Source organism: Bubalus kerabau, chromosome 18 (assembly GCF_029407905.1).
Source record: "Bubalus kerabau isolate K-KA32 ecotype Philippines breed swamp buffalo chromosome 18, PCC_UOA_SB_1v2, whole genome shotgun sequence".
Classification (NCBI taxonomy): domain Eukaryota; kingdom Metazoa; phylum Chordata; class Mammalia; order Artiodactyla; family Bovidae; genus Bubalus; species Bubalus kerabau.
In genome coordinates, this window is record NC_073641.1 from 50,956,836 (window position 1) to 50,980,002 (window position 23,167).

At 36.9% G+C, this 23,167-nt stretch overlaps 2 pseudogenes; one reads left to right on the plus strand and one right to left on the minus strand.

Moving 5' to 3' along the window:
• Positions 1-698: 698 nt before the first annotated feature.
• On the minus strand, positions 699-1,544 carry LOC129632810 (sodium/potassium-transporting ATPase subunit beta-3-like; annotated as a pseudogene).
• A 16,317-nt stretch (positions 1,545-17,861) lies between these two features.
• LOC129633201 (60S ribosomal protein L10a-like) lies at positions 17,862-19,031 on the plus strand (annotated as a pseudogene).
• Positions 19,032-23,167: the final 4,136 nt, after the last annotated feature.

Genomic DNA, 23,167 nt, shown 5'->3' on the forward strand with positions numbered 1-23,167 from the left:
ATTTATTTTTTTAGTATTAATTTATTTGGCTGTGTCAGGTCTTAGTTGCAACATGTGGGATCTTTTGTTGCCTTTCATTGCACCATGCTGGCTTCTCTCTGGTTGTGGCAGGGGCTTAGTTACTCCACAGGATGTGGGATCTTACTTCCCCAGCCAGGCATCTAACCTGTGTTCCCTGCATTGGAAAGTGTATTTTTTTTTTCCAAATTCACTTTTATTTTCCTTTTACTCCTCACATACAGAACTTTTCTACATACTGAATTTCTTGCATCTGTAAAATCATTTGATGTTGGTCAGGCACCATTTTATCCCCTAAAACTTTGCTGGCATCAAACTACGACAGTTAACCAGTGTTACATCTATAAAATATTTACATAGCACGGGACATTAAGTTTTAGACACTTGGCAATTAAACCACATAAAAATTGGACAAGACCCCCAACCTACATGTTCAGAATCAGGTGTTCACAGTCCCTATCTGGTGACTGTACATGGTTCAAAAGGCAGCAGAGGCAACAGGTAGTTACCTCAAAGGACATGGGCCACTGTTATCTGAGAGCACACTATGTTATCCCAGTGTCATGTACCACTCCACCTTTCTCCAAGGTGGTCTCATAATTCTGGAATGGCAGGTCTGGCTGATACAAAATGAAGACAGACAACAAAACATTTACTCTGTGGAGACATCCTAACTCCTACTATGCATGCATGGTGATCTTGAATGCAACTTGTCCTAAAAGCTTGTCATGGTCATTCTGGGTTTTTAGGTCATGTGATCCATTAATCTTGCCCTCAACTATTACTTTTTTTACATCACCATCACTACCAAAGTTGAGCTGGACAGCAACTAGTGGCTGTACGTAGCTCCCATGCAGTTGTGTTTTGTTTTCCATAATATGGAAATATTTTAAATCTATCTTTCCATTGGGAAGATAAGTTGATAGAACTGCTGTGCTTTCACTTTTTGCAATACAGTCTATCCTTGGTTCTCCTTGAGGCTTTAATACAATTATTCTGCTCATTTTCACAAGAACACAAGGGTTTCCTGATTGGTAGCCAAATGTGGGATCATCCACACCACCGTATGGTCAAGAAAGGCAAGAGGAAACTGACATGCTGTGTATTCTGGACCCTTCTGCTCAAAATAGTTTCTATTGGTACAATCTGTGAGATTCTTCTGTTCTTCTAAGCCATAAGGCTTTAGAAATTTCTTAAGGTCATCAAAGTACCCTTGATAGGATTCCAAATCAGACAGGCTGAATGAAAAATCCAACGCTGGCCCTGGTTTTGGAAAAACCACAAGTCCTGGACTAGGAATCTGGTCACGATATTTTGGAACCATATTCGTTCAGAGTCTGAAGCATGGCTCACATCATGAATGAAAAGAGTGAAGCCAGGAACCCATAAAAGACTGGATAGAAGAGCAAGATCAAACCCCAGCTCTTGACGGTGCGCCCCAGGAACTCTCCGGTGGTCTGGCTGTAGATGAAGAGCTTCTACTCGGCCAGGCTCCGCTTGAAGGACTTCTTGTCTCTCTTCTTCATGGTGTGTGTGCCTACTGCCAGGGGAGACGCAGGGCGGAAGCTGCGAGGAGGGCGGAGGGACATTTCTTTTAGAGCAGAACAGCCCTGAGACATGGGCAGAATGCGCGTCAGCAGAGGAAACCTCCTCAATGCAGTGAGCATTCAAGCAGGAAAGTGTATTCTTTTATTATTATTATTTTTTTTATTGAAGGATAATTGCTTTATAAAACTTCATTGTTTTCTGTCAAACCTCAACGTGAATCAGCCATATCCCTTCCCTTTTGAACCTCCCTCCCATCTCCCTTCCCATCCCAGCTCTCTAGGAAAGTTATTCTTAACTGCTGGTGTTTATTGTTCAGTCGCAAAGGTGTATCCGACTTTTTGCCAGGCTTCCCTGTCCTTTGCTCTAACCCAGAGTTTGCTCAAACTCATGTCCATTGAGTCAGTGATGCCATCCAAGCATCATATCCTCTGTGGTCCCCTTCTCCTCCTGCCCTCAGTCTTTCCCAATATCAGGGTCTTTTCCAATGAACTGGCTTTAGGAATCAGGTGACCAAAGTATTGGAATTTCAGCTTCAGCATCTGTCCTCCCAATGAATATTCAGGGGTGATTTCCTTTAGGATTAACTGGTTTGATCTCCTTGCTGTCTAAAGGGCTCTCACCAGGGAAGTTCTGATGATTCTTTTTTAGATATAGAATCAAAGACACCATCCATGAAAAAAATAATAAGATTTACTTCATTAAAATTAAAAACTTCTAACCTGTAAAAGACAATATCAAAAGACAAGTCAAGACTTGAGAAAATATTTACAGAAGACACATCTGAACAAATTAAGCATACTCTTGTCATACTATTGAGCAGTCAAGCTCCTTCATATGTATTCAAAGGAGTTACAAATTATGTCTATACAAAAACATGAACTTGGATATTTATAGCAGCCTTATTTTTAACTCTCAAAACTTGGAAGCAACCAAGATGTCCATCAGTAGTTGAGTGTATAAACTGTGGTATATCCAGACAATGGAATATTATTCAGCACTAAAAATAAATGAGCTATGAAGTTTTGGAACAATATGGAGAAATCTTAAGTGTATATTACTTAGTGAAAGAAGCATACCTAAAAAAGCTACATATGGTTTGATACCAAATGTACAACACTGGAAAGGGCAAAGTTTGGAGATATTAAAAAGACCAATGGTTAGTATGGTTGGAGGAGTGGGGAAATTAATTGGTAGAGCACAAAAGATATTTAATACAGTGAAAATACTCTGTCTCATATTATGATGGATATATGTCCTTATACATTTATCTAAGCAGTGAATGTTGATGTAGGATAGATTTTACAACACCAAGAGTGAACCCTAATGTTTTTTGGATGATAATGATATATCAATGTAGGTTCATCCTTAGTAAAAATTAGCACTGAGGTGAGTGATGTTGATAATTGAGGAGAATATGTATGTAGGTGCAGAAATTATATGGGAAATTTCATTATCTTCCTCCCAATTTTGCTTAAAACTTATCTTTTATAAAAGTCTTAAAAATACATCAGAATTTGAAACTAAATACTGATGAAACTTCATCACAATTGCTAAATATAATATCAACTTATAAAATTTAATGATTTGTATTTAGAATATTACTTAGTATAAAAACCAAAAGCAATATTTATATAATTAAAAATCAAGAAAGTATTTTTAAGAATTAATACATAAACAAGTCACAGAGACTATGAAGAGTTGTCAATAAGTAACATAAAGAAAGTCTAAATAAAAATAGAGATAAATCAGCTCATGAATAACAAATTTTAGCATTGTTAAGTTTGTAATCACTTTTTCCAGTAATAGGTAAACATGTTTATGTTCAAGAGAAAAATTTAACTGTGTATATTTGAAACGCTATACATTTGTAATTTTAAAAGAGTAAAAGTTCATTGCTAATTAATTTCTTATGAGAACAGAAATCAACTTAGCAGGTACACAAATATACTACAGAACCACATATTTTAAAACATTTTCTTTTCTTTTTTTCCCCCAAATTCAGGAAAATAAGACTGATGGAACACACTAGAAAGCTCAGAAACAGATGTACCCAGGAAGATAAGGCAATAATGGTACCTGAAATAAGTAAGGAGGGGTGGAATATTTAGGATTTGATTTAGAACAATCTGGCACACCAAATGCAAGAAAAAAAATGGCCCATATTTTGTTATAAAAAATGTAAAAAGAATTAAGATTGTGGGGCTAATTATACAAAATTCCAGATGATAAATTGACAAATAACTGCAATCTTGAGTCAGGAAAATAGATCTTTAGAAAGCTAAAAAGGATAATTCATAAAAAGAAAATATAATGATCAGAGTGTATAAAAACCAGTGACTGTACTCAATGTAAAATTCTATAGTATGTTAATTAAAGCAAGATAGTCAAATAATTTAAATGATATGTAAAGCATCTTTACAATGTCTAAAATAATTGGAATGTGCAATTGGCAGTGCAAAATGGCACAGACTATAGGTCATTGCCTGTTTTCAAATATTGGCACATATCTGATTTTTGTTGTTGTCGCTGTTTTTGTCATTGGCATATTTCTTAACGTCTTTGTGAATCAGATTTTTTTGATGTTCCAGTGTTATTTTGATCGCTGTACTTTTATAGAAATTAATCAAGTTCAGGCATGGAATAAGATTAGAATAGTGCATGGAATATAAACATCTAAATAAATACAGTTATTAATATGCATTAAAATATAAGCTATTATTTTGTCTTATTACTTATATTATCATCTTTTACCAACAAAGGCATATAATTTAGATCAACAAAGGGATATTTAAATTCAATTAGGTAAATACAAGACAACAAATAGAAAAATTGCCACAGATATAATTAGGCAATTCATAGATGGGGAACCAGATAATTAATAAGTAAAGCATATCAAACTTAAAGGATACACAATTATTGTTTTCACTTTCTATCATCCCTGCAATTTGCATGTAGCTTACATTTATTGTTTCATGTGATTTAATTGACAGATTTTTAAACTGTACATAATTAATGGAGAAGTGGATCTTAAATTGTTCGCTGTCTCATCATTTATGAACAGAGTATAAAAACTCCTTAATCTCAGAAGTAATCAGAGAAATGCAAATTTGAGAAAATAGAAAACTTAACACTCATGACATTGACCCAAATACTAAGAAAGTTAAGTTACACAAAAGTCTGATGAAGATTTGGAACACAGAAAGCATCCTGTGGGCTTCCTTTGCACCTCAGTGCTGAAGATACTGCCTGCCTGCCAATGCAGGCGATTTGGATTTGACCCCTGGTCCAGGAGGATCCCACATGTCATGGAGTAACTACATGAACTGCAGCTACTGAGCCTGTGCTCTAGAGCCCAAGAGCCGCAAATACTGAGGCCTGCACACCCTAGAGTCCATGCTTCACAACAGGAGAAGCCACCACAGTGAGAAGCCTGCACACCCAACTAAAGAGCAGCCTTGCTCACTGCAACTAGAGAAAAGCCCTCAAAGTCAAAAATAAATAAATAAATACAATTATTTTTAAAAAAAGAAAAAGAAAGCATCTTGTGTCTCTAATGGGAGTATAAGTTTGTCAACAACCCTGAAAAGTCATCTGGGAGTATGCAATGAAAGTGGTTATTTGTATACCACAAGATTCACCTAGATTTTCTATCTATCTGTCTAATCTCCATTGTATACATCCAAGAGAAGTTATTACAAAAGTACTTCAAAACACTTCACATTGGTAACTGTAATGTATTTGGGGGTTTCAAGATCATTTAGCAATAACCTAGGATTTCATCCTATTCAAATATCAGACATAGAGTATGGAATATAGTCAACAACAAAATAGATATACACAGCAGCATAGGTTGAACTAGCATACATAATGATGAATGAGAAAAGTCAAGAAGTGAAAAATATATGCATGTAAATTAAACGTTACATACAGGCTAAAACACACAACTAAATATATGTGTTCAAATGCCTATACAAATAGACATACAACATTTTTTTAGTAAAACTTCTAAATGGGAAGATCTCTTGGAGAGGGACATGGTGGGCCACTTCAATATTCCTGCCTGGAGAATCCCCGTGGATGAAGGAGACTTGCAGGCTACAGTCCATAGGGTTGCAAAGACTGAAGAGACTGACTTAGTGCTCCTGGAGTTAGGGAAATAACAGTGGAGATTCAGGAATAGGGTGGAAAAAAATAAAAGAAAGGAATTGTCCATTTTTGGCACACTGATGATAACATATTATGAACAAGAGCACAAGTTTGACATTTTAAGTTAGAAAATTAATAAATGAATATTATACTGGTTTGGGGCTCTAGATTCTGTTTCCTTTGTGTTTGGTTTATTTCCTCACCAATTGCACATATTAGGTACTGCTAGAATCCCAGGGACAGGGGAGCCTGGTGGGCTGCCATCTATGGGGTCGCATAGAGTCGGACACGACAAAAGTGACTTAGCAGCAGCAGCAGTGGTAAAGAACCCGCCTGCTAATGTAGGATACACGAGACATGGATTTGATCCCTGGATCAGGAAGATCCCCTTGGAGAAGAGCATTGCGACCCACTGCACTACTCTTGTCTGGAGAATCCATCGGACAGAGGAGGTTAGCGGGCTACAGTTGATAGGGTTGCAAAGAGTTGACTACAACTTAATTGACCTAGCACGCAGCAAGCGCATGTTCACTTTAAATCTGATCTTCTGAAGTTCTTATTCCCTCAGTGTATTCATCATTTCCAAAACTTCTTGTTGGAGAAGGTCATGGAGAGGACTTGACTGTTGGTTGACCTGCAAGCTGGATCTAGATAATCAGAGATTCTTCCCCTATTCCCCACCCCAGAATGTATGTTCCCACCCATCATTCCAATGCTAAGAGCTATTTAAAGGACACAGCTCTGAGAGAGTGAAGTGTTGTTGAGACCATCTGGACTGAATATGTGACCAAACCCAATTAAGGTCTCTGTATAAACTTCAGATTCTGATAGGAAGATGCTGAGAACTACTTGTCTTGTGGCTGCCAAGACAAGTCTCATGTGTAAAGTTCCCTTGCTTATTAAACCTGCCACTTATTAACCGAGAATGGTCTGCCTCTTCTACCTTTTTGTTTGGTCTCTTCTTGCCCTCCTTGTACAGGGACTAGTTTCGAATTTCACCCAGGTGCCAAACCAGCAATAGTGGAGTAAGCCAGGAGACTAAAGAAATGGGTCTTAGGAAAAAGGCATACACAGGGGAAATCTCAACGGTGGTGTTCAGTCACTCAGTCATGTCCAACTCTTTGCAGCCCTATGCACTGTAGCCCTCCAGGCTTCTCTGACCATGGAATTGTCCAGTCAAGAATACTGGAGTGGGTTGCCATTTTCTACTCCAGGGGATCTTCCCAACCCAGGGATCAAACCTGGATCTCTTGTGTCTCGAGCATTCACAGGCAGATTCTTTACCACTAAAGCCACCTGGGAAGCCCAAATAGTCCATGAACCTCTACATGGGGAGTCGTGGCCCCTAGGATAGATGTCTGTAGACTATGTGGATGCTCTAAAAATGTTGGCTGATTTGATGCCCGTGTGTGAGGAACTGTGCACTGCGGAAAAGAGAAGAAATAAAGGCCTGTGCAAAGGGCTGGCCTCTGCCACAGGCTACTCAGCTGGCCACAGGTCCTCAAATAGAGCTTGCAGCCTGAATTAGAAAGTCAGAAGAAGAGCTAAGATTAGAGGGGAATGTATGATGGTCCATTACTCTGCAAGCTTTGGGGTTGGCAAACAAGATGGCAGAGTAGGATATTATGTCTGAGACCCCAGCTTTCCATTTTGCAAGGCTTGACTGTGCTTAGGCACTCAGTCATGTCCTACTCTTTGTGACCCCATAAACTGTAACCCACCAGGCTCCTCTGTCCGGAAATTCTCCAGGCAAGAATCCTTGAGTGGGTTGCCATGCCTTCCTCCAGTGGATCTTCCCAAGCCAAGGATTGAGCTCAGGTCTCCAGAATTGCGGGCAGATTCTTTACCATCTGAGCTACTGGGGAAGCTCAAGACTACTGGAGTGGGAAGCATATGGAGAGTACAATCTGCATTGGATTAAAGTTTGGGCACTGTGGCAAAGCCTGTGGGACCCTGAGAGGTGGGATTCTTTGGAAAGTGAGAAAAGCAAGAAGGAATATATGGTGACGATTGACAGTGAAACGGACAAAATATTCCATACTGTCTGATCCCCAGTACAAAAGAAAACTAAGACACGGCAGCAACTATCCCAGTCAATGGGGCAACTCCCAATTCAGGAAATGGTGATGATGAGAAAATGTACTCCCACTGAACTTGTTGATATAGCCGCCGTGTTCCAGCAAAAGGCCAGGAAAAGCATGCAGGCATCGTTAGCAAGGCTATGGGATACCTGATGGGGGGTGGGGTGGGGCGCGGGGGATGGTGTGGTGACAGCATTTCTCTGACTTGGGTCAGGAAGCACAGAAAATGAGCAGTATTACTGTGCACTCTGCTCTCAGGCAGCACCTGCATAGTGCTCAGGGGTTCAAGGTTTTCACTTCCTTATAGATTGCATTCTTCTAGCCTGCAGGAAGTTTTGCCCAATGAAGGGGATCTCCCTGGGCACATGGGGCCCTATGAGTCTATAAAGGAGGTACAAAAAACTCACAGGGAGTTGGGAATGAGATAGTCTGTCTAGATCCCTCTGTTTGAAGGCCCTTAAAGAACTGACCTGTCAATGCATGGGACATAAGAGATGGAGGTTCAATCCCTGGGTAGGGAAGATCCCCTGAAGGAGGGCATCTGAGTCCACTCCAGTATTCTTGCCTGGAGAATCCTATAGACAGAGGAGCCTGGCTGGTTACAGTCCATGGGATTGCAGAGTCTGACGCAACTGAAGTGACTTAGCATGCACAATCAGACCACGTTCATTTCAAGAATAAAAGCCAAGATAAGCCTGTTCACCCCCAACACCTGGTATAAATGCCAGTATCCACAGTGAATCCAGATGTGGGACAACACATATGATGTTGAGTGATCCATTGCTGATCTGAGGGCAAAATGACAGATCCTGGGAATGGATATAGGCTGTGGGGAAGCCATAAGATAGAGAGGAAGCTAAAAGCTAAAACACTACCTTGATTAGATTTTCACTATGGGATAATCTACTATTTTTGTAATTATTGTATGCTGCTGCTGCTAATGGAGAAGAAAATGGCAACCCACTCCAGCGTTCTTGCCTGGAGAATCCCAGGGACGGGGGAGCCTGGTGGGCCGCCGTCTCTGGGGTCTCACAGAGTCGGACACGACTGAAGCGACTTACGTCGCTGTCCGACTCTGTGTGACCCCAGAGACGGCGGCCCACCAGGCTCCCCCGTCCCTGGGATTCTCCAGGCAAGAACGCTGGAGTGGGTTGCCATTTCCTTCTCCAATGCATGAAAGGGAAAAGTGAAAGTGAAGTCGCTCAGTTGTGTCCGACTCTTCGTGACCCCATGGTCTGCAGCCTACCAGGCTCCTCCATTCATGGGATTTTCCAGGCAAGAGTACTGGAGTGGGGTACCATTGCCTTCTCCAATTATTGTATAGGTTTCTGTGAGTCACATATTTTTTTATTTTTGCAAGAAATTTGTCAATACGGTTTTGGGGAGATTCTTATATCTTGTCATTTTATTGATAAGAAATTATAATTTATCTAGCTATATTCCATTATGTATGTTTTTAAAATGTATGCCTACACATTTTTCTTGATTTTAATTGCCCTAAATTTTGTGAATGTTATATTTAAAAAATTGCACTATTTTTTCAATTATATAATTCATACTTTAGTTCTTGGTAATTTACTTTTTTCATTTTTGAAATAGCTTCCTGAGGAGAAAACTTAATTGCTGTATTTTAAGTTTTGTACATCTTTTGGCAAAACAGCTTTTCTGTTTTTTGGATGTGATTCTTTCATTTTCATTTTGTCATTATAAGAAGATATGTTTATAATTTAGCATTGGTTTTTGTAGATGTCTGCTTTTATTGCATTGTCTTTAGGGAGAATGATTTGTAAGAAGAAGGATTTTGAAATTTGTTGACCTTTATTTTGTGACCTAATATATCATCAGATTTTCTTTATGGTTTCTCTGAACTGGAAAGAAAATCAGTTAGCTTTGTTGATTATAAAGTTATTTATGTAAGTATTATATTTAGTTATTCCAATACTCAGTGTTTTGCTTATATTTTGACTTGGTTTCTTGGTATCAAAATCAGCCTATAAAATAATTCTATATTAAAGTTTTGCAAATGCAACTTAGCTGCATAATTTTTCAGGTCTTTAAAAAATAAATAAAACATAGATGAATTTTGACATTTTAAAATTTCGTGTTTCATCTTTTAATTGAAAGATGATTTTATCAATTCACAAAAATGATAAATATGATGCTTAGATTTGTCCTGTAATCTTAGTTTTTATTTTATCCTTGCCTTCCTTTTCACATACTCATGTGGTTCCACATTTTAAAATTTAAAACTTTGATAGAGAATTTATTTTGATAAATGCTTATGCTAATATTTAGATTATTTTTTCTTTAAATAGTTGGCCATCTGTATCAACCTATGATTAACATTTTAGTTTTTTGCATTGCTTTTCAATGGGTCTTTATATAATAAATATCCATTATATTTGTGGCTATTATTATTCACTCCCTGTATGTGCTCAGTCACTAAGACTTATTTGACCCTCTACAACTCCATGGACTATAGCCCACCAGGCTCCTCTGTTCATGGTATTTTCCAGGCAAGAATACTGGAGTGGGTTGCCATTTCCTCCTCAAGGAGATCTTTCTGATGTGGGGATTGAACCCGCATCTCCTGCACTGCCAGGCAGAATCTTTACCACTGAGCCACCTGGGAAGCCATTTACTATTCACTAAATTTCATTCATCTGCATAATTTTAAGCCAATGTCAAACATATCTAATTATTACAACTTTAATCATCGTGTTATTAATTTTTAAATAATTTTCTCATCTATCCAGTTATAATTTACTATTTATATAATATTTAGATTTTTTCTTATTTAATGATTGTTATATAGATGCTTTGATCTCAGTTTATTAGATAAAAGAATATTTTCTATTTATAATGTTTACAACTTTGAGTATTTATATTCAAGAAAAAATTATGTTTCCATTCTTCATAGTTTTCTTTTTTTAATTTCTAGTTCAACTTTTCAATTATTTAACCTAAGTATTGCATACCCTAAAGTGTCACCTTCTTAACTATAGTTACTATAAATGTTTCTTTTCTATATTACATTCTTTTAAAAAGTGATTTCTGGTATTGAGTGCTAGTTAGAGTGTTTATTTTTCTTTTAAAATTAATATGTTCATTCAATATAGTTGTGTAATTTATTCCAGAAATTTCTCAAACTTTGTAGGCCCAGATTACAACATAGATTCAATTTAGATAATTTGTTAAATGACTATGTTTTAAAAAAACAAAAAAATTAAGGAAAAAGAGATTGATGTGAAAAGTTTTCATTATGAAAAACAGAATTACAGAGATGGAGAAAGTTAGAACATGAAAGTGGATTTGGGTCTCAAAAAGCTGGAAAGAATTTCTGTGAATGTAATTGACCTAGAAGAAAAAGAAGGAGTGACTAGAGATTTCTGAGGAGAATTTAGTGTCACATCAGGAGACACTAAGGAAGTGGGCAGAATGTAAATAAGCAGAAGAGGGAACTGATTTTCTAGGAATTTGGTTGTCTCATCTCTGTAAACAATGAAGTTACCAAGCATGATAGAACAGTTTGGAGAATACAAGAAGCCTATCTCATCAAGTTTCTGACTGTTACCTTGAATTATTTTCATGGGTTTTACAGATACCAAATCAAATCTTGTAACAAAATCATATTACTGCATATTTCTTGCCAGTTACCTTACATCTTTTGTATTTCTCTAGACTAATTGTACTGAAAAACCATCATTATCATCATTATATGCCCACTGTTTTTAATAGAAATACATCTACTCTAATAGTTCATGAATATTCCAGACACATTTCATTATTTATTATTATTTTTAATAAGGAGGAAATTTATTCAGACATTTATTTTATAATGTGTAATTGTGTCTGGGAACTGAATAGTCAGAAAAGACTTATGATGGGCTAGATTGAGGACTAATTTAAAGAATGAAAATAGTCTTTCTATTTTCTCACTATATAAATTCTACATGTATAAGGGAACAGTATGGGTTTTCCTTAAAAATATAGCTACCTTATAATGCTACATTTCCACTCCTGGATATATATCCAGAAAATGATCTGAAAGGATACACACACCCCAATATTCATTGCAGCACTGTTCACAATAACCAAAACATTAAAACAATCTAAATGTCCATTGACAGAGGAATAGATAAAGAAGATGTGGTACATTATATACAATGGAATTTAACTCAGTCATTATAGAGAGTGAAATAATACCATTTTCAGCAATATGGATGGACCTACAGAGTCCATACTGAACGCATGAGATCAGACAGAGAAAGAGAGTTCATCCTGAATGAAGTAAGTCTGACAGAAAAAGATAAACATCATGTGACAGTCCTTATATGAGAAGTCTAAAAAGAAATGATACAATTGAATTTGTTTACAAGAGAGAACCAAACTCACAGGCTTAGAGAGGCAACTTAAAGTTGCCAGGGAGGAAATGGTTGGGGGAAGAGACAGTTTGGGATTGATATGTACACACTGCTATATTTAAAATGGATAACTAACAAGGATCTACTTATAGCACAGGTTACTCTACTCAATATTATGTAACAACTTACATGGGAAAAGAATTTGAAAAAGAATAGATATATGTATATGTATAAGTGAGTCACTTGGCTGTACACCTGAAACTATTACATCATTGTTAATAATACTTCAATATAAAATAAAAATGAAAAATAAATTATACATAATTTTATATATACATAAATACACACATAAATATATATAAATGCATACGTGTGTGTGTGAACTATGCAGTATGACCTCCTCTGCTTCATTGTTGTCAACTCTTAAAGCATGGAGAAAGTGCACAGACATACATGTTTGCATGTATACAGTTAAATATATATATATAATTAACACAAAACTTATATTTCTTATTTATTTTGGCAACTGATGTCAAACTTCAAGACAAATAAAATGGCAGGTCAATTATGAAATAGTCTAACATAATGACATAATTCACCAAATTGATTGCTGTTCAATTAAAGAATCCATCACTTTGTGCAATTAATTTTACTAAATTGTCACTAAACTGTCCAATTTGCTTATTTCAGTTTATTCATTTGAACACTGTTAGATGGATGCTTTTTAAAATTCATAAAATTGGAAACCAAGGTCAAATCACCATTATAACAAAATAAAAGACATCAGGTTTATAACTGGCAAAATATCTCCTATACTATCCTAAAATGTACCTCCCTGTCACAGATTGTGAGTTATGTCATTTAGGAATTATTGAAAAATAACACAAATATCAATAGGGAAAATGTTATAATGCCAAATTACATTAACAGGAAAATATTACACTGCATATATAAAGTTGAAATGTTTCAAGTGGTGTAAATATATTTAATTTCAAATATTACTGGCTCAGATATAAAATAATAAAGTAAAAATGTATACAGTATTTAAGTATAGAGCATATCTTTGATAATTTATAAGTAACATTTTTCCATAATTTTCTTTTGAAATAACTTGAACTAAAAAAGATAAAGCATCATTCAGATCTGAATGAGGATAAACAACATATCCCTTCTCCCTTCAACTGCATGTGTTTATCCTGCAATGCTCTCAAATAAGAAACTTAGGAATCCAAGAACTGTCCTCTGATTTTGGCTCAGAAACATAGGTTGTCTGAATGAAAGAGGATTCAGGTTTTAGCAAAATCGGCAGTGTACTTGAAGATTAGCCATTAGCTTCAAATACGTGCCAACAGCAGCAGCTGGCCTTTAAAAGACTCACATGTTCATTTCATTTCTGCTCATTGATTTATCTAAAATGAGTGAAGAAGAATAAACAATAAGAAAAGGAGGACATGAGTATCTTACAGTGTTTTTCACTGTTCTGGAGTTGAATTTAATTATTTTTGTCATTTAAGGGTCAGTAAATTTGCATGTAATAGTGAATATTTGGGACCATATCTCAGAAACTTTCTCAGACAATAGTCTTCATATATATGTACTATGGGTATGTATATACATATGTGTGTATGTAAATATGTTGGTATATGCCATACAAGTACGTGAAAGGGGAGAAGGAAAAGGCAACCCACTCCAATATTCTTGCCTAGAAAATCCCATGGACAGAGGAGCCTGGCAGGCTACAGTCCATGGGGATCACAAAGAGGCAGACATGATTGAGCAACTTTCACATACATATAGATATATGCATACACATACATATATACACACACACACATATACACATGCATATATACACAAACATCATTGAAAGTTTACAATTAATATGAAAAGTAGAAGCAACATATTAAAAAATGCATAATTTGCTGTCTTTCTTGTCTATATATCAAGATCACATAGCTACCTATATGTAGAGGTACTGATAAGTAAGTATGATAGCTGGCTGTCAGCATTATTTTAATACCATATATAAGAATCCAAGGTGGCACCATCAGTAAAGAATTTGCCTACCAATGCAGGAGACACAAGGAGTGTTGGCTCAATCCCTGGGTCAGGAAGATCCCCTAGAGGAGGAAATGGCAACCCACTCCAATATTCTTGACTGGAAATTCCCATGGACAAGGAGCCTGGGTGGCTACAGTCCATGGGATCAAAAAAAAGCCAGACACGAGTTAATGACTAAACAACAACAACAAAGATCACTCTAGCAATGATATGAAGAAGGCAATGGCACCCCACTCCAGTACTCTTGCTAGGAAAATCCCATGGACGGAGGAGCCTGGTGGGCTGCAGTCCATGGGGTCGCTAGGAGTCAGACACGACTGAGCGACTTCACTTTCACTTTTTACTTTCAAGCATTGGAGAAGGAAATGGCAACCCACTCCAGTGTTCTTGTCTGGAGAATCCCAGGGACCGGGGGGCCTGATAGGCTGCCCTCTATGGGGTCACACAGAGTCGGACACGACTGAAGCGACTTAGCAGCAGCAGCAGCAGCAGCAGTGATAGCTATCCAACAGTGGGTGGAAGGGTTTGGGACATAAGCCTACAGACCTAGAGATGTAGAAGGACGTGACTAGGGACTGTCCTGGGGCTTCAAAGGGATACCTCTGTAGCTAAGCATGTTTAGAGAAAATCTGAAAAAATGCGTGGCATTTCATTTCTAAAGATGGGATGGGTTTATAAGAGTGAGAGTTCACTCAATTGTTTGTAATAACCTAAACACCTTTTTTCAATCTCCCTTGACATTATACTTCCAAATGATATCATTCAATTTGCATAAAAGTTCTTCCAAATGGCAATGTGTTGTCTTAAGAAACAGAAAATATGGAAATTCAAGAAGATATCTGCAGTGTGTTTTGCAAATCTGTGAGTTGAATAAATTTTGAAATCATTAAAAATAAAGTGAGAAAATTTCCTCTTCTCACAGAATCTATCATTATGGGAACATCTGGCATTTGGAAAACAGATATTAAAATAAAATTCATGAAATTTTCCAATATTGTGCACATTATATAATTGATCTTTTTAAGCAGATTTTTCAAGTTAGCTGTTCTTGTTTTCCTCTCAAAACATATTTTATATGACCAAAACTTTCTATGTTATATTAAAAATATTTTAATAGGAGAATTATAGTATGGTTTTAAAAGAAAATTAAAAGTATAATAACTTCATGGTTTGAGAAATTATTTAAGACAAATCAAAAATATACATCATATTCCCAGGAAGGAAATAAACTAAAATATCTCCACCACATAACATCTCTTATCTTCTTGGAGAAGCAGCTGTGTGTTGTCATATATCTGTGCTGTTTGAAAAACAAAATGCATAATTAGTGGTCATTAAGACAGTAAGGTTATTCCGTGCACATGCCAGTCTTCTTGATGTCCCCATGCAAGGGAATTCTTGCCTAAGAGTAAAAACAGAAGCAACATTTTATTTTAATGGCCATGAAAGACCATGTCCAATCATAATTTAGCGTGAGTTTTCTTCAAAGTCCTTAATTACAGGTCACTTCAGTGGTGCAGCAGATGGTAGAATGTAAAGTGGATAACAAGACACAAAGACAGGTAGCAGCGAGTTTGAGGGAATTTCTTCTAAGATGTCAGTCTTAACATTTGGTGACATTGGACTCCCAGGGTAAGATCATGGGTGGAGTCAGTGCTAATCTTAAATCACTTAAGAACTGATAATTGCTTTAAGTCTAACAATCAAGGGCTGTTAGTTAACACCTTGAGAAAAAAGTACAGAGCTCTCTTTTGTAAACAAAATACTATTTCTCATTTTTTATAACTTTTTATTAGAAATCAATAACTTAAAATATATGTCTGGCGAACCAAAAATAAAGAAATGAAACAGAAAATATTTGGAGAACTTAATTTGTATTAGGCAGGACATTATTAAATACATCAGTGTAAACTAGTATATATATTTTTATAATTCATACAGGAAAATATCTCATGATCTCTTTAAAATCCATTTCTGTTGGTTTGACTATCCTTGGAGATGAAAGAAAGATAGAGGCTACGTTGTCCCAACTTTGAATGGAAGGACCCAAGTGCCCCTGGGATCTAGTGATAGCTTATTTTAAAATTCTAGAACTCGTCTATACCAAGATCACCAAACCAGTTTAATTACAATAAAAAAAAAAGTCTACAAGGAAAAAAAAAAAGTTAGATACTAGAATTGGGTGAAAAGATTCCTCAAGCAAAAGCAAAGCCAGTAACAACCAGAGCAGAAATAACATCAGAACGCTCTTAAATTTTTATTATTTGCTGCAGTGGATTAAATGGAACTCCATTAACTAACCATGTCTAAAACTTTGAGAGTGAACTACTGTCTGGCATGATTGAGGAATTTTTTAATGCTCCAAATTTCACTAGAGTAGCACTCAACACTTCAGCACAATAGTATGTATAAATACAAAATTAGAAAATAGGTAGTTCTTTTGTGTTTTAGAAATAAGAATCTAGACTCTGTAGCACGTCCTTTTGATTTGGAATTGACTTTTTCCCCACCAAAGTCAATAAGTAACATTATGTTCAAACAATAATGACAATACTAACAAACAAAATGTGTTTATAAGCTCAGGATAAAAGCTACCAATAATTATTTAAATATTTTATCACTAAAGGTGGCATAATTGGGCTTAGAGAGGTAAGCAAATTAGATAGACCAAATAGATACCTTTAGGAAAAATACCTTAAAACAAAAAACAAAAAAGACTCAATTTTCCTACTTTAGTAATACATTAAATTGATTTTAAAACAATGACAGTATTGTGTTTTTATCTTCGAGTAATATTCCTTTAAGAAAAATACAGGACAAAGGACAAGGAAAACTTTTTTTCCCCCTTTAATTAGGAAGAAAAGTGAAGTTGCTCAGTTGTGTCTGACTCTTTGCGACCCCATGGACTGTAGCCTACCAGACTTCTCAGTCCACGGGATTTTCCAGGCAAGAGTACTGGAGTGGGTTGCCATTCCCTTCTCCAGGGGATCTTCCCGACCCAGGGACTGAAACCGCGTCTCCTGCATTGTAGGCAGACGCTTTACCTTCTGAGCCACCAGGAAAGCCCAATTAGGAAGAAAGTATTGCCTAAGTCTCACAGTTTATTGCTAAGTGTGAGGATATTTAGTAGACTTAGTAAGGACCAATCAAAGGGAAGAAAAAAAAATCTACCTTGGCAAACTACAGTGCAACTGATCTAATACACACACACACACACACACACACACACACACACACACACACATATATAATATACATATATAATAATTCTTTTTATATTCCAATTACAGATAATGCAAATTTCATTGAATGTATTAGAATTTGGTTAACTTAAAACATTGTCCTGGTCTTATTATCTCAGAAAACTAAAGAATGCAATAGAGATAGAAAGAAATGATGACTTTTTCCTTCTTCTCTTATAGATTCTTTGGCTAGTCTGATAAATGATGTAAGACAGATTAATGAAAGAAAAACACATTTAATTTAATTCTGTACATATAAGAGGCTCAAGGAGAGTCAGGTTAATTTGCCATCCTCTGCTAAGGAGAAGGGGGTGGGGCCTGGGACTTCAAAGGCAGGTCCATTGGCAGCAAAATAAAAATGTTTTTCCTGCTCTCTTCAGGTTAGCCCAATGTCACCTACCATGAGCAACAAAGTCTTCAGAGATACCTTCTAGGAGGCGGTGTGGAAAGTCGTGTAGGGGAACCAGTGTGGGAAGTGGAAGCTTTTGGAGACAGTGGAGCTTCAGGTCAGTCTGAAGAACTATGACCTCAGAAGGAGAAATGCTTTTGGGACATGCAAGGAAAGTTATAACAAACCTAGATAGCATATTGAAAAGCAGAGATACTACTTTGCCAACAAAGGTCCGTCTAGTCAAGGCTATGGTTTTTCCAGTGGTCATGTATGGATGTGAGACTTGGACTGGGAAGAAAGCTGAGTGCAAAAGAATTGATGCTTTTGAACTGTGGTGTTGGAGAAGACTCTTGAGAGTCTCTTGGACTGCAAGGAGATCCAACCAGTCCATCCTAAAGGAGATCTGTCCTGGGTGTTCATTGGAAGGACTGATGCTGAAGCTGAAACTCCAATACTTTGACCACCTCATGGGAAGAGTTGACTCATTGGAAAAGACCCTGATGATGGGAGGGATTGGGGACAGGAGGAGAAGGGGATGACAGAAGATGAGATGGCTGGATGGCATCACCAACTCGATGGATGTGAGGCTGGGTGAACTCCGGGAGTTGGTGATGGACAGGGAGGCCTGGCGTGGTGCAATTCATCGGGTAGCAAAGAGTCGGACACGACTGAGCGACTGAACTGGACTGAGTTGAAGATTAAGTCTTCTACATGCCCCAGGTTCTCTGCATGTGTTCTGGGGACCAGCACCACTGTGACGAGGCCAAGGTTGTGGATTTCCCCGACATGGACATGGTTAGACACTGAAAAAACCCAACAAGAATAAGAAACTGGTCAAGAAGATGGCCAAGAAGTATGATACCTTTTTTGTTTCAGAGTCTGATCAAACAGATCCCACATATCCTCAGTGGAGGCCTGAATAATTCTGGCAAGTTTCCTTCCTTGCTGACCCACAACGAGAATGTGGTGGCCAAAGCTGATTAAGTGAAGTTTACCATCAAGTTCTAGATAAAGAAGGTGCTGTGTCTGGCTGTAGCTCTTGGCCACACAAAGATGACAGATGATGTAAAAAATCCACTTAGCTTTCAAATTCTTGGTGCCACTGCTCAAGAAAACTTGGCAGAAGGTCTGGATTTTGAACATTAACAGCACCATGGGGAAAGCCCAGTGCCTGTACTAAGGTACAAGCTTAATAAACCATACTCCCACCATTTATAAAACAACAACAACAACAACAAAAACATGATTTTCCTGCCATGTAGACATAATGGGACACAGAGAAAGCTTTGAACAAAGATGTGTTGCTAAATTCTACCCAGACTATCAAAACCAGCTTATAATCTTTGTAGTTATCTCTGGTGATTACTCTCTTCTTGGTATAGACCCTCCCTCTAAATTCTTATAGGCAGTTAAGTAAACTTCCAGATTCTTTAGTCTCTTAAAACTAATCAGCCTAAAATAATGCTCATAAGAGACACATTTGTGGTGGCAGATTTTGCTCCCCTACAAGATTCATATGGTCCTAAATTTGTATAGGCCTTACTTACAGTTCCTATTTTATTAAGATATTATAAAATTTCTATCAAATTAAAAGCATCAAATAATGCAAACACTTTGAAAAAGAATCACTAATCATGTCTCAAAACTAAAATTAAAATTTTACTAGATAGATTTTTGTGTTAATACTAATCTAGCAAAGAAATCTCTGTTACAGAAAAAATGTTACATAAAGCCACAGAGATAACAATAAATAAATACAGTTTTTACTGCTGCCTAGGAGAGACATTCAGAACTTCTGCATTGGTAAAGCTCTCCCACATACTATGAGGACTTCCCTGGTGGTCCAGTGGTTAAGAATCAATGTTGCAATGCAGGGGATAAGGGTGTGATTCCCCTGTAAGCGAACTAAGATCCCACATGCCATGGACCTAAGCCCCCATGTCACAACTAGAGACTGTGTGAGCCACAATGAAAGAAACTGCATGAAGCAAAGAAGATCCTTCATGCAGTCAAAAATAAATAAATAAATAGCCATTACAAGGAAGACACACTGTTTATTAAGAGCAGTATTTATTCTGATTGGCCTGTGCTTTTTCTGAAAGAGTTGTTAGATATTTTGACTATCTTTGCTGATTTTGGCAAACTGTTACCTATGTTGAATGTCAATGTGTAGGCTGCCATCTCCTGCTAGTTCAAGATGTTAGGCACTGGGTCTGTGAGTGGCTTTATACTGTGGTCAACTAGGGGCATAATCCTCTTGACCACATAAGGGGAATTTATACTTGAGTCAAGACAGGAATGTTCATGAAGCCATTCCATGTTCCATAGGGTAGAAGCCATGAGCTATTTCAGGTCCAAAAGAAGGCATAAGTTAAATCATTGTGTTTTGAAGGTTAGAAAGGAAAAGCAGAGTTCTTTTTTCTGCACATAAAGTTCCAGCATCCGCAGAGCTCATCTAAGTTTTCTTCAAGTAGCTTACACATCTCCCTAAATTTAGCCTATGAAATTACCTATCCCTATAAAAACCGACAGCTACCACACCCTGGTGTCCTCTGCCTTCCAAGATGGCCCAACTCTTGTCTGTGGAGTGTGTGTCTCCTTGAATTAACCTTCTTTTGTTTTACTGTGGCCTGTTCTTGAATCCTTTACTGTATGAAGCCAAGACTCTACACTCAGCGGCTGTTCCAGGGACTTGCCTAAGACCTGGAATGTGACCATTCTCTCAGAGTGCACTTTTTTCCCTGTAACACAAGCCCCAAAGTACTTCTCATCTTATTTTGAAATAAGGACATTGAACATGTAGTTGGTTTAGGAATAAGGTGGGCTCTTAATCTGATATGATAAGTGTTTTATAAGGGGATGAGGATATGAAGACTGAGAAACCCTGGGAGAATGTTTAAAGGCAGAGATTGGAGTTATGCACCTGCAGTAAGGAACACCAATGATTCTGGCAAAACAACAGAAGCCAGAAAAGTCTCTACAGATTTCAAAGGGAGCATGGCCCTGCTGATACCAGAATTTCAGGCTTCTAGGCTTCAAAACTGAGAGAACACTTTTACATTGCTTGAGCTTCTTAGTTTGTGGAATTTCATCATGGCAGAAACTATTATTTCTATCTAAGGAAATATTCACCTAATTAAAACGAATGTTAAACTATTATATTTTATGCCAGTTACATTCCTAGGAAGATTGCTTTTTGTATTGATTCTTCTTCCACAAAAATAAAAGCACAAGAGTAGAATATAGAATCTATGTCTTCCTTTTTCTATGATGTTTGTATTTAGTTCAGTCTTTAAAATGCCCCAGTTCATGTTCTTACACAAAAAGATTTCAGACAAAACCTCTACAGTACTCTTGAAAATATTTCAGGTCGTGATATGCTTTATCAAGAAGCCAAGTCTCCTACACTACTTCTTAGACAAATACAGATAGTCATATCTGAAATGGTCTGCTTACACATTATTTCTGTTAACAAAGACAAATGAAGTTTATTACTTTATTTTTCTATAAAATTGCCTGTTACCTAGAAGGCCATTATTAAATATTTCTTGACTATGTGATTATATTAATATATGAATGGATGTAAAACAAAAAGTAACTGTGGTAAGTAGCAATGAAATTGTACTTAAGATTTGCTTTATAAAGTTTATTTGCTTTATAAACTACAGAAGGAAAAATTCAGACAGAGGCATTATCTGTTTTTAAGGTAATAGCATATTGCTTGGGATATAGAAAGAAGCTAGTATTATTTTTCTTTTTGTCTCTTATTTTGCTATTGTAGTTATGCAAACAAATATGCTTGGAGAAGGAAACAGTGATTGTCTTCAAATGTTCTAGTACTTTTCTGTCAAGAATGAGTACAGATTCAGAAATGCCAAGCATTAAAGCACTAATAGAATCATCCATAGTTAGGAAATAGGAAATTTCCCTCTAGGTTTGACTCACGATTATGGTCATAAAATAGTTTGACCCAGAAGCACTTAAGAAGTGCCACACAGTGAAAGGATTATGTTAATTTGGATTATATTATGGATGCAACTCTGGGAAAGCTATGTATAGTGATGGTTCTGTTGCTGAATTATAAGCTGTTGGGTGCCTAGGCTCCACAGACATTGAAAGATTTTCTATTTAAAGGTAGGCAGCTAAAATGGTTTCATGCAAGTTTTGAGGAAATTATGAATGTTAGAACGTATTGTTCTCTATTATATTAGAACATGTATCCCAAATTTCAAGAAATCAGCTTCTGTTGTTTTATGAACAGTACCAGAAATCAACTCTCTGGCATTCAAATAAATTGATGAGATTTATCTGTTTTAATTCAGTCAAAATATATTTAGATGTGGTAGAGGGGGAAACAACATAAAGGGTTTTAAAGAATATTTATATATCCTTACATGCCTCTCAAACTATAATTTTGTTCCTCTTTATTTTTAAACTTTGAGGCATTTCTCACAGTTTCTGATAAACCAAATTTCTTCCTTGTTGCTTTTGAGTATAGGTATATATTTTATATACCGTCAAGAGATGGGAATTCTTTATAAATCTTTTTTTTTAAATGTATTTTAATTAGAGGCTAATTACTTTACAATATTGTATTCGTTTGGCCATACATCAACATGAGTCTGCCACGGGTGCACACGTGTTCCCAATCCTGAACCCCCCCTCCCACCTCCCTCCCTATACCATCCCTCTGGGTCATCCCAGTGCACCAGCCCCGAGCATCCTGTATCCTGCATCAAACCTGGACTGGCGATTCGTTTCTTATATGATATTACACATGTTTCAATGCCATTCTCCCAAATCATCCCCCCTCCCTCTCCCACAGAGTCCAAAAGACTGTTCTATACATCTGTGTCTCTTTTGTTGTCTCGCATACAGGGTTATCGTTACCATCTTTCTAAATTCCATATATATGCGTTAGTATACTATATTGGTGTTTTTCTTTCTGGCTTACTTCACTCTGTATAATCGGCTCCAGTTTCATCCACCTCATTAGAACTGATTCAAATGTATTCTTTTTAATGGCTGAGTAATACTTCATTGTGTATATGTACCACAGCTTTCCCATCCATTCTTCTGCTGATGGACATCTAGGTTGCCTCCATGTCCTGGCTATTATAAACAGTGCTGCGATGAACATTGGGGTACACGTGTCTCTTTCAATTCTGGTTTCCTCAATGTGTATGCCCAGCAGTGGGATTGCTGGGTTGTATGGGAGATGGGAATACCCTACCACCTGACCTGCCTCCTGAGAAATCTATATGCAGGTCAAGAATCAACACTTAGAGCTGGACATGGAACAACAGACTGGTTCCA